Genomic DNA, 15,385 nt, shown 5'->3' with positions numbered 1-15,385 from the left:
GCCTCTTAAGAATTGGCGATGTATGGCCATTTGACACTGCTATTTTCTGTAAAGGGTCATAATCACTGTGTAATGTATATTTTAATGTTAACTGGTGATTTCAAATGAACTTGAGTCACAAATAGGAAAACACTAGTGCCAAGTGTAGTCCTAGTCCTAACCTCTTTGGGACCAAAACTCACAAGTATTAAACAATTATCTTTGGCAGGCTGCATGGTTAACTACTCTTAGCATAATACAAGCCTTGGTAAAGCCAAAAGGTCTCAGCTTTAATAGTCCAAGCTATTGGCTTTATCAATGCTTGTTGCTACTGCCATGCAAACGCATACATCAAAACACATGCGCACACCGCATGGCCAGAAGTATTGGAATGGGTTTCCTATTAGAGGAAAACCATTTCAGGAGGGCTGCCATTGTGCATATCTGTGTTTGACAGAGGCGTTGTGACACGTGCGTGTGTCATGGAGCATGTGCAAATCTGCATTGTGATGCAGGTGCATATGTGCATCCCACAACGGGAGTGCACATGCATCATTATACATGGCGGCCATTTTAATTTACCATGGTGGCCATGTTAGGATGCTAAATTAACATTAAATTAAAATAAATGAAAAATGTCCTAGTTAACATAAGAATAGTTTAAGTTCTATTAAGGATGCAGAGGGGAGGATTATGTATAACTTTCTTTACTCTTTATTAAACAGAAAGTTCAAAGAGCAAGTAAAAAAACTGCAAACACTACGTATTCCATGAACCAAAGGGAGAAGTGTCTATGACAACAATTAACCAATCATAATACAGTCTGCATGTCCATCTAAAGCCATGCTCCACGAAGTCCTTCCTCTTCTTTGCTGTAGCAAATAAAGTTCAATCAGCTTTAATCCGTCCTGGAATCAGAACCTATGAATAGAGCATACTCCGTTAAGCTTACGCTGATAATGGACCAAATTCCAGCACGGGATAAAGCATGGAGCTGCTACAATGAGAAAACCAGAGACCATATAATAGTCCTCACATTGATTAACTAATGAACATGTACGATCTCATTCATGAGCTGGGCACCTGAAATGTAAGGGAGATGCACCCTGAAATGCTCTGTTACAATACAACTATCACACATGCATTGGAAAACACTGCTCATTATCATTGAATAACAATATCTCTGTCACATCAGTATGTTATACTTCCTGTTAAACACTGGTGACATATTACTTCTAACCATATCACAATTTTGAAATATTCTCCCTGTAACCCGACAAGGGCTGGACAGCAGATCATAAATATGCTGAGGGTGGGATAATCCTCACCTCTGCGTCCTTAATAGAATTTAAACTTTCCTTGATGTTAACTAGGACATTTTTCATTTTATGTCAGGACCGGAGGCGAGAATTTGTTTACCCACATGCATGCGGTGCATTTTCCCGCTGTGTGCTAAGGAATGCAGGATTGCATTGTTCATGACGAGCTCAGCTCGTCATGAGCACACGACCAGTGTACTGCATGATGAGCTGAGCTCGTCATGAGAAGCGAAGGGGTTAAAGCTTACTTACCACCAAAGAAGCGGCGTCATAAATTAGTTTAAAATAACTCCTTTTGAAGGGGGACTCTGAAGACCAATCTGCCATATTCTTAATGTCTTCTAGTCTACCACCTACGTGGACTGCCTTGGAAGCCATGGCCCCTCTGGTCGAATCGACCCCAAAAAGGTGCGTATCTATTCCGGCCTCTGCCATAATCCATCTTACCCCCTGGCCATGGATGGGGAGGAAACTGCGCTGAATGGCTTCTTGATGGCAATCAATAATTGTTTCTCACCTGGTGCCTCACCTCCGCGGTCACTCCTCATAAGTCTTAAGGCATCTCACTGCACACAATTTGGGAGAGCCATCAAAAGCCGGGTAAGTTACTGACCTGGTATTAGTTTTGGTCCTTCCCGATAGGGTGAAAGTAAGTCCTTCTGAGGTGAAAACTCTTGCAGTGCGTCTGGTGGGAGGCTCAAACATCCTGTAATTCTGTGAAAATCACTTATCTCCTCGTGCCTAAAAATTAATGTGCCTGTCTGCAATGCAACTAATGCTCATGTAAAGCACTCTGATACCTTCGGATCGAGTTTGCGCTATATAAAACTACCAAAAAAAAATGTAAGGCGAAGTAGAATGGTCAGTTTTGCTGAAATTTTGGACAGGTATTGATTATCCTACTAGTTGGAAAGAAGAAGTAGAACTATAATAACATCCCATAACCCAGAGTATTTTACACACATCCACAGGTGTTCCCCCACCAACACTTTATTGATGGGATGATGGCATGCTGAAATGGCTGACCTGAAGGAATTTACTGTGCAGTTAGCAAGCCCCGCATGGACAATTCTGCCAGGAAATTCAGGACATCTGTAATTTTTTTCACCACGGGATCCAGGTGTCTCTCCACACACCTAAAAACCCATCTTCTTCATGCAGACTTGTATCTTTTGACTGTCCCTGGGGCCAATGTCTGTTGGATGAGTTCCTCCGCTTCGTTCGAAAGTCTCCCATCTTCCCATCGTTGCCTGAAATTCTCCACGCCATGAGAGTGAGGTGACCTTGTAGTACCATAGGATGTAGATGGCCGAGAGAATCTTGAAGGATCCCGAGGATTGTTGGAAGTTGTACTGGTGCGACCCACGGCAGTTACAACAGAGTTGAGACCTATGCCTGATACCTCCATATTGGTGTCACCCGGACCGGAGAAGCCCTCTGGCGTCAGACTTGAGTTACCACTCTGGGAATCAGGAAAAACAGTGGGAACGCATATGCTTGGCCTGATGCCCAGTCTTATGGGAAGGCATCTCTGTTACTGCTTCTGGTATCCAGTTAACATACCGGGGTTGTTGGGCGTTCAGTCTGGATGCAAACAGATTCACGTTGCAGGGACCCCAAAGGGGTCGCTGGATCCAGTCACCAGAGTCTGTGAGATGTCTGGAATTCCGATCTGCCACAGTGCTGTGAGATCCCAGTAGGTATTCCACCGTCACTAAAATCTTCTGTTGGAGGCAGTATTCCTAGAAGTTGTTGGCCAGTTATGTCAACGCTCGTCAACAGGTACCCTTCAATTGATATATTAGACCACTGATGTGTTGTCCATCCTCAGGAGCATACAGCATGATCCCTTGTCCCTCATCAGGGATCGGATTCCTAATGACCCTGTGAGAACTTCCAGGCAGTTGATGTGCAAACTCAACTCCTCCTTCGTCCATCTTCCACCCATGAATATCATGCCACAACTGGTGCCCCAGCCCTCCCAGCTGGCATCCGAATCTGTTATCAGGTCTCTGAGAGATCCGAAGACCGATCAACCGTTCCACACCTCCATGTGGTCTATCCACCACTGTAGCTCTGTCTTGGCCTCCATCAACAGGGAAACCAGTTCTGAATAGGTGAGGCCCCTCCGAAGTTGAGTCGCCTTCAAACGTTGGAGTGCTCTGTAGTGCAAAGGGTCCAGGAAGATGGCTTGAATCAAAGATGACAATAAACCAACTATCCTGGCCAACTGCCCCAGGGAGATCCTGTCCCTCCTGAGGACTTCGTTTAATTCTTTCCTGATCTTGCGGATCTTCGGTTCCGGTAGACTCAGAATAGCTGCCCTGGAATCTATGTGGAAGCCCAGAAAAGTCATGTACTGTGCTCAAATCAGTTCAGACTTATGTTTGTTGATGACGAGTCCTAGGTCCTGGAGGAGTGCAATAGTCGTGCTCAAGTGCGCCAGTGGTTGGGTGTGTGATTGTTCCATCAGAAGGATATTGTTGAGATAGATGATCAACCTGATGCCCTTTGTCCTGAGAGCCTCTACCACTGGTTTGAGAAGCTTCATAAAGAACCAGGGTGCTGAGGACAGACCGAATGGAAGGGTTTGAAATTTGAATATGTGATTCCCTCCACTTGAATTGTAGAAAATGAAGATGAGGGTGGGAAATGGGGACGGCAAGATAGGCGTTTTTGAGGTCCAGAGCAGAAGCCAGTCATCCTGCAGCAAAAGATCTCCCAGTAGGTGGACGCCATCCATCTTGAAGTGGCGATAAACCAGACCCTCATTGAAGCTTCTGAGGTTTATCACTTGACAGAACCCCTTGTCATTGTTTTCCATCAAAAAAAGGCTCCTGAGGAACCCCCAAGCATGCAATACTGAGCTCCGGACAGCTGCCTTGGCGAGGATCTCCTGCACCTCTAAGTCAGCTCTGTGTCTTGTTCAGAAAAAAACAAGGGTTGAGGCCTTGTCATCTGCACCAGAGTTTTGTGGAACTCTATGTGGTATTCCTGTACTGTCTCCAAGACCCACGGATCCGAAGTGAGTTCTGCCCACTTGTGTGTAAACAATCTCAGTCTCTCTCCCCAGTCTTTGAGGGAAAGAAAGGATATCAATTGCTGTTGAAACCTTCTGGAGTAAGCCCCTCCTCGGGTGGCGCGGTTGGCCCTGCCATTTCCCAGGTGGGGTAGAATGTGGCTGGGTGGCTGTCATCCCATCCGTTGTTCCGCCGGCCTTGTGCTCTGTTGGGGCCTTGACGGAAAGAACAGGCGGAGAAGCAACCCCTGCCTCTTCTTGTCCCGCCTAAAACCTTCCCGATAAACATTTTCTTTATGGAAGTCTGAGCTTTGTTGAGTGCTGAGAATGTGGCCACAAATTTCCCCAGCTCTTATAGAAAGGGTTCACCTAATAAGGTGCCCTGTGAAACCGCTCCTACCTCTGACGACAACAGCTACCCCAATTTGGGTCTATTTTGATAAGAAATGAGCGCTGTTGCTCCGCAAAGAAAACACAGTTAGCATTGATGAGGAGGCAAATGCCTGCTGTGCCTAACCTGCCACAATATCCCTGCCTGCTTCACTTACTTAGCCCTCTCAATGATCTCGGTCAGGGGCCCCTTTGATGTCTAATAGCTTATCTAGATGCCCTCCAGGAGCGGTCAATCCCCTTTTTTGGGTCTTTCATGTACTTTGCAAAAAAGGTACAGTGTTTGGGGTTAATATCCGGGGTGGCTACCACCTTGTTCCCCAGAGCAGGTCTAGAACGCTTCACCCGCAGGCAGTCATGCACCACCTTGTCCAGTGGTTCACGAATCTTACTTGCCACATAATTTGCAAATTTTTTGTCAGGGAGCCATTCCAAAGATCTCGAATGGTATACACCATCAGGCTCAAACATGTAATTTGGAGCAGAGTCCCCGTCAAAGTATCCCAAGGCGGATCAACCAGGGAGCTGCTGCCTCCCCGAATTCTGCCCCTTGTCCGAGGATCTGACCTCATCTGTATCACCCTCCCCTTGTTTGGGGATCCCACCTCAAGATCAAATTCCGGTGGAAGGTTGTTGCTAATATCTCCGGGTAACTCTTCCTCTTGGTAGGGTACATTTTTCAACGAGCGCACACTCTTACAGAAGGTCTCCCTCAAATGATCGAAGCCTTCTAGGTGCCCTGCGTCACGTTTCTGGCCTTGAAGGGTGTAGTTGTGGGGAGCCCCTAATATCCCTGTGGTATTAGAGATCTGGGACATCAATTTAACCACACTTTCCTACAGGGATGCTAGGGCTCTAGCGATGGTATTGGTGAGAAGCTTGTCGACCTTCGCAGGAAGGCAGTGTTTAGGGGGCCATTGCTCCTCAGAGCAGTGGTCGAAGTGGGCAGGACCGGCAGGGCACGGCGTGCCCCTACTTCTTAAATTCCAAAGATCCCGTTCCCCTACTTGTTTATTTTGAAAATGTGTCCCAGGACGCAAGAAATCGCCATCGCCCATAAATAAAGCTTTGTGACGTTCGTGACGGGTGGGGCAGCAAAGAAGTAACAGGGCTCTTTCTTTTCCTTCTTGCCCAGAGAAGACAAAGGACCGTGTCCACTTCTGCTTTGCCGCTTCAACTGCCCCCCTCACTCTTTCCCTCTACCCTTCTTCCCTTTCCTTCTGTCTAGCAGTTCCTCTCTTACTGAAAACCGTGACTTCAAGAAGGGGCTCTCGCTCGCTTTCCTCTCCTTTCTTTTATTTGCTCCCCTGTGAAATGGATCCAAAAAAGAAAACCACTTTTGCTGGAAGTGTTGTATTATTTTGACATTTTAATTCCTAAGTAAGCATCGGGAAAAAAGGTTAAAAGTATGAAAAATAAATAAAGTAAGACAGTGTGGTAACTAACTTCCCAGATTGATTTTATTCACACACAAACACATTAGTGCCAGTTTTACAGAGTTTGCTAGTGAAGCGCTATTTTTGTTTTTGTCTTTGTTTTCCCCAGGCTTGGAACTAGTGCACCAATCCTGGAAGCACTGCAATGCATGGATTGGAAAACAAAATGTGTACTGTGGCTCTGCCTTCAGGGATGTGGTCTTTTTACCATACTGCTTACGTTTTGAAAGGATGTAATTAATGGGCAGGGTCCTGTAGTCATGTCCTTAACTTTTCAGGCAAAAGCACTCACTGACTTCTGAATAGTGAGTGTAAAATCGTTAAGGTAACCATGTTATTCCTGCTTACATTTCACATGGTTTACTAAATTTAGCATTCCCTATGAGTGTTTACTTTTTCCAAGATCATGTTACTTTTTTTTGTAGGCCGCATATTGCTCTTGTCTAGTGCCTAATTTAAATTGAGCTGCATCCAGGTGTTTATAGCCGGCAACAATTGGGTTGTAGTTGAAGGCAGTGTGAGTTTCTCTCAGTGGGGCAGTATGATGTTCAGTGGGGGAGAGGATTTGGCACTATGGCCAAAGCTGCTGAATTTGAAACTGGGGAACGAGGTTCAGCCTTAATAACCAGTCAACCAGACCACTCTCCTGAGGGAGCACAATCCCATGCTAGACCTTAGAAGGCTTCACAAGACCTTAGAAGCCCTGGTGTCTTTGCACCAGCAGGTGGACCCTAGCATGACAAGTTTAAGTTAACCTTCAAGGCTTGTCCACCACAATACATACTGGAGTTCACCTTCAGTCTTGCGGGCAGGCCTATGAAGCAGCACACCCTAGAACAACAGTGACTCTGTCCCTGAGGTCACAGGACTCTTGAGAAGGGCCAGCTCTAGGGCGGTGTAACCGGTGTGAATGCACAGGGTGCTGACTTTGGGTGGAGGCATCGTTTCTGCAAGTATATTATGGTTTTAAAAGCGCTTGCTGCCTTCCTCCGTGGCCTCCAGCAATTTTCGGCAACAATAAAAATGTCATGATGACTCTGGTGATTAAAAATCTTCCTAGAGAGAGATCGGAGTTTTGTCTTGTGGAAGTTTTGACTCATGGAATGATAGCTCAAAGGGTTAATGTGCCTGCTGCAAAGAACATGTACCATGCAGATCACAAAGTGCACATAATATAAATAGGTCAGTGGGCCACTGCTTTTGTCAGCGAGATCCTTTTGTTACTAGCAGTTTATAAGTTAAAATCCTAACATAGAACAGTGAGCTTTCATCTAAGAGCTGCATACAAACTGCAAGGTATAAATTAGAGTGTTATGTTTTTTCTCCTAGTCTTTAATTATCATAATGTTGCAAAGAGTGTTCTTTTGGATAGAAATCAATTCTGATTATTAAAGAGTATTACATTTTAACCCGTTCATTGCTGCCGTCTGCCAACGGCCATCGCGAGCACTACCTTGGTAGTGCAGTACACGTCTGTTGGCCGACGCGGCCCCGCCCACACAATAGAACCCCCGCACTGTGGCGAAATTATCGCAGCTGTAAAGGGGTTAAATTATGAGTTTGTGTTTCTCAAGACCAATCACTATTAAACTATACAGCCAACTAGTATGGTTGTCATGTGATTCCTATACCTTGTAGTCCTTAGTCTTATGTAACATTTTCTATTCAGTGATTTACACACATATTGATTGTCTCTGTGTAATGTGTGTGATGTAAAGTGCTCTGACACCCTACAATGGTATCAGTGGTGCTGAAAAATGTTGCAAAGAGTGTACTTTTGGATCTAAATCAATTCTGATTATTAAAGAGAACCCCCAACCATGGTATTACGTTTTAAATTATGAGTTTGTGTTTCTCCAGACCAATCACTATTAAACTATACAGCCTACTAATATGGTTGTCGTGTGACTCCTACACCTTGTAGTCCTTAGTCTTATGTAACATTTTCTATACAGTGATTTACAGACATATTGATTGTGTTATGTGTGTGATATAAAGTGCTCTGACACCCTACAATGGCATGAGTGGCGCTGTAAATCAAATTAAATGCAACTAAGAGAGAGTGTGGTTTTGGAGATTTGAGGGGCACTGTTAAAGGGTGGTAGTGAGGGAATCAGTGGCGGAGGTGGTCAATGGGGGGCACCAACAAACATTAATGCACAGGGCGCCAACAGTGCTAACGCCGGCCCTGCCCTTGAGGCCAATCTGCCTCACCCATAGGTAACTCCATTGGCCTTGTTTCAGCAGTAGTAGCTGCAACTCACCAGGGATTGGCAATGTAGGAGTTGAACTCAAACCAAACTTAAGTTCGCAAACTTTACAATCTCTCTGCTTCAGTCACAAGCACTTTTAACATGTGCTGCATGCTGTGTGGCCACTGGAATTAGTTATGCAGCAAAGGAGGACAAAAGTATGCCGCAGTGTTGATTAAATTATGCATGAAAAAAAGGCTGCAGCATAATGCAGTGTAATTTCTGATATTTTATTATATTGACATGTGTATCCATGCTAACCGTCTCGGGAAAAATTCTGCCTCAATAGTACCAATGTAACAAACAAATGTAGCAGTGAGAAAGGTGATCAGTCAACTTTTGCAATAGGCTATCCACTCCGCAGCAACACAAGTCACATTTTTTTATCATCTTTTGATACTTTTGAGCTATAAACAATTTATTAGTTTAAATGGTCAGATCATACAGCAGATCTTGCATTATGAGCCAAATATGGCAGAGCCATAATTATATAGAAAACATTTGCAATCTAGGATATTTTGCCATTCATGTTTGAACTGCTGTTGTGGAAAAAGGGAGAAGTGCTGATAACAGAAACTCCATGTCTCGGAGGCAAATGGCTTGTGTTTCACATTTTGTCGTATTTAGGACATTCTGTGATTAGAAGCATACAGTTTCTGAATGTATTTTAATGTAATTAACTCATTATAACCTTAAATAATCATGTGTATCAATTGGTTGATTAAACTTGGCAGTGAAATGCCAAACAAATACAAAAAATTGGGATGGTTGCGCATTCTGGCCACAACTCTGGCTCCGCCCACTAATCCAATCCTTGGGTTATTCCCGCCCTCCGAGTCTCCGCCCACAGTTCCCCTACTTTTTTCCCCCCACTTCGACCCCTGCTTTAGAGACAAGATCAGGAGAGTAGTCGTGGTCCATAGAGGACTCCATATTAAAGGGTAAGAGCACCATGTACCAAAAAATCACCTTAGAATAAGCTACAAATGATAGCCCCCTCACAGGTGCCCAAAAACTGTAATATGCCAGCAAGCTACCAAGTGGCGTCAGAATTAAAAAAAGACCAGAGGCCGGGAAGAACTTACCGCATATGCAATGTCAGGCCAGGGTTGGAAGGGAGAGGGCACTGAGTGCAGAGACCCATGCTGATTATCGGGCATCTGCAGCTCTCGCCCCAGCGCATGGCTCAAGGCCTGTGTAGTGCGAAGCAAGGATCACAGGAACCTTTGCTGGCGCGGAACAGCGCCACCTATGGGCCACATGCAGTACAAATACGTGCTCCGGCCGTAGCCTACTGCGCTGAGAATCAGCTGTAAATGTATGTGCACACACACTAAATGAAGCAGTTAAGCTATGGCAAGTCACAGCACAGTAATGTATATCCCCTCAAGCCGTCACAAAAATGTGAGGGACTTAACTGACTGAGCATTGAAAAAAGAGGAAGGACCTCGTGGAGCATGGAGTTATATGGACATGCGGACTGTATTATGATTGGTTAATGGTTGTCATGGACACGTCTCCCTTTGGTTCATAGGATATGTAGTGTTCGCATTTTTATTTCCTTGATCTTTGAACTTGCTGTTTATTAAAGAGTGAAGAAAGCTATACATAATTCCCTCCTCAGGTCCTGACATGGTATGCGCAAAGTGTGAACAACAGAACGAGTGGCCCAGTGTGGTGTTGCGGTCTAGCCTTCCCGTATCACGGGACCCGTGGCAAGTGCGCGCGGGGGGCGTGTATTTCGACCGCGGCACAGGAGACAGAGTACAGCTCTCTCTGGACAATGTGTTATGAGAAATAAATAATTGCAGCATTTCATCTAGAGTCTCAGCGCATCATTCAGAGGGGCATAGGTTTACACCACCCCACAGTGGCGACGAGGCGGAAGGAACCGTTACCGCCCAACTGCAGCCAGGTAGGAGAGAGCCGGCGCCAAACACGTGGCGGGGGGAGCGCACCACTTCTTGCGCTCCGCCCTGCCTCCGCTCCTCATTGCAGCTTTATTGTAGTGCAGCACAGGCGCTCCGTCCAGTTCTGCGCTTGACCACGTCCACCTAATATCGGGGTGCAGCGAGTACCACATTCCTTATTGCTCGGCGCTGCCTCCCATTGGGGCTACCACCACTAGGGCCATTTAAAGAGGGGCCTGCCTCTGCACTACACAGCAGGGGGGGGGGGGTGCAGAGGACTACAACCCACAGTAATAGGAGCAGCCACCACCAGACCCCATTCCCGCTGGGGCCAGCCTCAGCACAGCACAGGGTGGGGCACCAGAGGCTACTACCACCAATTCTCAGGAAGGCTGTGGGCAAAGGAAAACTCCCCCAGGCCCACCATTAAGAGAAGCCAACCCGGCAAGCGGTCAGCTCGGTGCACACATCGGCGCGCACCTTCCCTTTCGCCAATTACTCTACAGAAGGGCCCCAGTACGCTTTCTGGGGCCTTGACGACCACGTGGCCACACGGCAGCCTTACCCACCAGCATGAGGGGTGCCCTGTTGGGGCGAGTGGCGGCCTGCAATCCAGAAAGCGGTGCTCTCTCATACCACTCCTGGGTGTACCAACTCCAAGCCAGCGGTGACCTCCGGGCTCCACGCATATCGTAAGGTTTCACAGCTGTCCTCTCAACACGCACCATGTGTGCGCAGACCTTCTCCTTAACCAACCCAGTGCCCTTCCTGCCTAAACCCGGGGAGCCGGCCATGAAATGGGCAGATTGGAAGGGGTACTTCTTGAATTACTTCTCAGTATTGGAGGACGAAGGCGAAGAAGAATTCTAAAGCAAGCAGCGGAAGAAGATCCTGTTACATAATCTAGGGCCGGAGGGCCTGCGTGTTTACGACCAGATGGTGAAAAAGGCCAGAGCTTCAACCAACGGCAACGTCTTCCAACACACCCTCGAAGACCTGGACAGCCATTACTAGCCTGTGATATGCACGGCCATTGACCGGTACAACTTCTTCCAAAGTAAACAGACGGAAGCGGAGTCAGTGGAGGACTACGTGGCGGCCCTCAAGTAACTGGCTATTAACTGCAAGTTTGGCACCCTGTACGACGACCTCATATGAGACTAAATCATCATGCACTTTACCCACACGAGTGTCCAAGAGAAGCTCTGGTTTAGCGGCGAAGCGCCCCTTCCACAAATCATTGCGATTGTGAAACGGGCAGAGTTATCCAAGCAATGCGCTCTCGCGGCCAAGAAAGACACAGCACAACCAGCCAGTGTGTAAAATCTCTGATCGCAAGGCACCACCACCAAAGACCATGTCGGTTTCTGCCTCACCCAGCAATCGATGTCTAAGGGCAGAGGTCCCGGGCGTACGCCGCAGGGTAAACTAGGTGCGATTACAGATGCAGCAGCCACTCCCACATGGGTAATGACAAAAAATGGCCAGCATTCCACATAAAACGCTTGTTCTGTGGCATCACCGGACACTCTGGCAAGGTACGCCGACAGAGGCCCAGGAGTGCCTCAGTCAAATATGTCCAGGATGTCTCAGATGACCAAGAGGGAGCAGATCTCTTGGATCCAGAAAGCATTCTTTGCATTGAGGATCACATCCTGGGCATAGGTGGTGTGGCAACAAAAAACCCTCATGCCAGTTGTCGATAGGGGGGCGTCCGCGTTGTCATGGTAGCAGACTCCGGGCTGCCCTACACCATCATCCAGAAACAGATTTGGGACCGTGAGTTCGCCCGAGTGGTGGTCGACCAGCTTTACCCCACGGACGTCCATCCAGTCACAGACACGGGAGAAAGGATCCCCATGGTTGGTTTCCGGCAGCTCCAGTTCAAGTTCAAAGGACGGCACACCACAGCGAAATTGTACGTGGCTAAAAAGGGCCCATCAGTCCTGGGTTGGGCCGACCACGGAGCGCTCGGCATCCAGCTCAACCCTAGTGGCGACATGCAGGTACTCCTGACGGAAGACACGTCCACGCCGTCCTCACTCCAAGCAGAATTCCCCACTGTCTTCAGCAACCAAAGTGGAAAAATGTGCAAGTTCTCCCACAAGATCGTACTCAAAGACAGATCGGTGCCAGTCGCCCATAAAGTTCAACTGCTGAGAAGCCGTACAGATCGTTTAGAGGACAGCGGCATCATTGAACCGATCGAATGCGCCGAATGGCTGGCACCGTTGGTAGTGGCGCGCAAACCCAGTGGGAAGATCCGTCTTTGCATTGATCTCTGCAAACTCAACAAAAACATTATTGTAGACAAGTCAAGTTAGAGAATTTATATAGCGCACTACATACCCAGAGGGTCCCAAGGCGCTTAGAAAGGAGAGGAGGATTATTTGTCAAATATCCACGTTTTAAGTTGCTTTCTGAATGCTAGGTGGTTCTGGGTAAGGCGAAGGTAAGCGGGGAGTGAGTTCCAAGTTTTAGCGGCCAGGTATGAGAAGGATCTGCCTCCCATGGTGGTCTTGTTGATGCGAGGTACAGTGGCGAGGGCTTGGCTGGAAGAACGTAGTTGGCGGGACGGGGTGTAGAAGGACAGTCGTGAGTTGAGGCATTCTGGTCCGATGTCGTAGAGTGATTTGTGTGCATGGGTTAGCAGTCGGAAAGTGATCCTCTTATTGACGGGTAGCCAGTGGAGGTCTTTAAGGTGACCGGAGATGTGTTCGTTGCGTGGGATGTCTAATATGATCCTGGCTGAGGCGTTTTGGATCCGTTGGAGTTTCTTCTGGAGTTTAGCGGTAGTGCCTGCGTAGAGTGTGTTTCCGTAGTCCAGTCGGCTCGTGACCAGAGCATGGGTGACCGTTTTCCTTGTTTCGGTGGGGATCCAGCGAAATGTTTTTCTAAGCATGCGAAGAATGTTGAAGCAGGAAGAGGATACGGCGCTGACTTGTTTATTCATTGAGAGTGAGGAGTCAAGGATGATGCCCAAGTTTCGTGCGTGGTCTGACGGGATGGGTGCCTTTCCGAGGGCTTCCGGCCACCATGAGTCGTCCCATGCAGAGGGGGAAGTACCTAAGATGAGGACTTCTGTTTTGTCTGAGTTCAGTTTCAGACGGCTTTGTTTCATCCATTCGGCGACTTCTTTCATTCCTTCGTGTAGGTTAGTTTTGGCGGTGCTGGGGTCATTGGTGAGAGAGAGGATAAGTTGGGTGTCATCCGCATAGGAGATGATGTTGAGGTTGTGTTGGCGTGCGATGGTCGCGAGGGGGCTCATGTATACGTTGAAGAGGGTGGGGCTGAGTGAGGAACCTTGAGGTACTCCACAGATGACTTCGGTGGCTTCGGACTTGAATGGTGGGAGGCGGACTTTCTGAGTTCTTCCTGTGAGGAATGAGGTGATCCATTCCAGTGCTTTTCCTTGGATTCCGATGTTATTGAGGCGTTGTAAAAGGGTGCTGTGGCAGACTGTGTCGAATGCTGCCGAGAGGTCGAGGAGGATTAGGGCGACTGTGTCTCCATTGTCCAGTAAAGATCGAATGTCGTCTGTTGCTGCGATGAGGGCGGTCTCAGTGCTGTGTTTTGCTCGGAAGCCAGATTGTGAGGAGTCGAGGGATTTATTGGCCTCGAGGAAGGCGGCGAGCTGGTAGTTGACAGCTTTCTCGATGACTTTGGCCGGGAATGGAAGTAGCGAGATGGGGCGGTAATTTTTGAGTTCGGTGGGGTCCGCTGTGGGTTTCTTCAGGAGGGCGGTGAGTTCAGCGTGTTTCCAGTCTTCCGGGAATGTGGCGGAGTTGAAGGAGCTGTTGATGGCGTCTCGGAGGTGTGGTGCTATGATGGAGTCTGCTTTGTTGAAGATGTGGTGAGGACATGGATCTGTGGGGGATCCTGAGTGGATGGAATTCATCAGGCGGATTGTGTCCTCAGTGGAGATTGGGTTCCAGTCGTTAAGGGTGTTCACGGGGGGAGAATGTTCAGCAGATGGTTGGGTGGGTTGGTCTCCGGGATGGTTGTCGAAGCTGTTGTGGATGTCTGCAATCTTGTTGTGGAAGAAAGAGGCTAGGGAGTCGCAGAGGGCTTGAGAGGGGGTGATGTCGTTGGAGTTGGCCGAGGGATTGGCAAATTCCTTGACGATGTTGAAAAGTTCCTTGCTGTTGTGGGAGTTGTTGTCTAGTCGATCCTTGAATGCTGTTTTCTTGGCCTTTCGGATTAGTTGGTGGTGGGTGCGGGTGGCGTTTTTGAAGGCGTCCTTGGTGCTGGTAGTTGGGTCTTTTTTCCAGGCCTTTTCGAGGGAGCGGCAGAGTTTCTTGGACTTCTTAAGGTCATCGTTAAACCATGAGGCCTTTTTGTTGGCAGGTTTGTTTAGACGTTTCTTCAGTGGTGCTAAGGTGTCGGCGGTGTTGGATAACCATAGGGTGAGGTTGGCGGCGGCTTCGTTTGCGTTAGAAGAGTGGGCTGGGGTGTTTAGAAGGAGCGATGCGGAGATCTGGTCCGTGGTGATTTTGTTCCAGTTTCTTTGCAGAGTTGGTTGGAGGAGGTTGGTGGGTTTTGGTTTGTTGTAGGTGAAGTGAACGCAACTGTGGTCAGTCCAGAGGAGCTCCGTGGTGTGGCTGAAGGAGACATGATTGCTGGAGGTGAAGATGGGGTCGAGTGTGTGACCTGCGATGTGGGTGGGGGATGTGACTAGTTGGTTAAGTCCGAGGTTGGCGAGATTGTCCAAGAGGGTGGTGGTGTTGCGGTCGTTGATCTTTTCAAGGTGAAAATTGAGGTCTCCCAGAAGGATGTAGTCTTTGGAGGGGAGCGCGTGTGGAGTGATGAAGTCCGTGATGTCTTCGCTGAATTTTGCGCGGGGTCCTGGTGGTCTGTAGAGGAGGGTGCCTCTGAGTGTGGTCTTGGGGTCGATGTGGATCTGGAAGTGAAGGTGTTCTGAGTTGGTGAGATTGGCGTCAGAGCTGGTTGAGATGCGGATTGACTTCTTATGGACGATAGCGATTCCTCCTCCTGTGCCGATACGGTCCTTGCGTATGATCTTATAATCTTCTGGGATGGCAATGGTGATGTCTGGGGCGGAAGAGGCGTTCATCCAAGT

Source organism: Lissotriton vulgaris, chromosome 3_1, assembly GCF_964263255.1.
Source record: "Lissotriton vulgaris chromosome 3_1, aLisVul1.2, whole genome shotgun sequence".
Taxonomy (NCBI): Eukaryota; Metazoa; Chordata; class Amphibia; order Caudata; family Salamandridae; genus Lissotriton; species Lissotriton vulgaris.
This window is presented reverse-complemented; position numbering follows the sequence as displayed.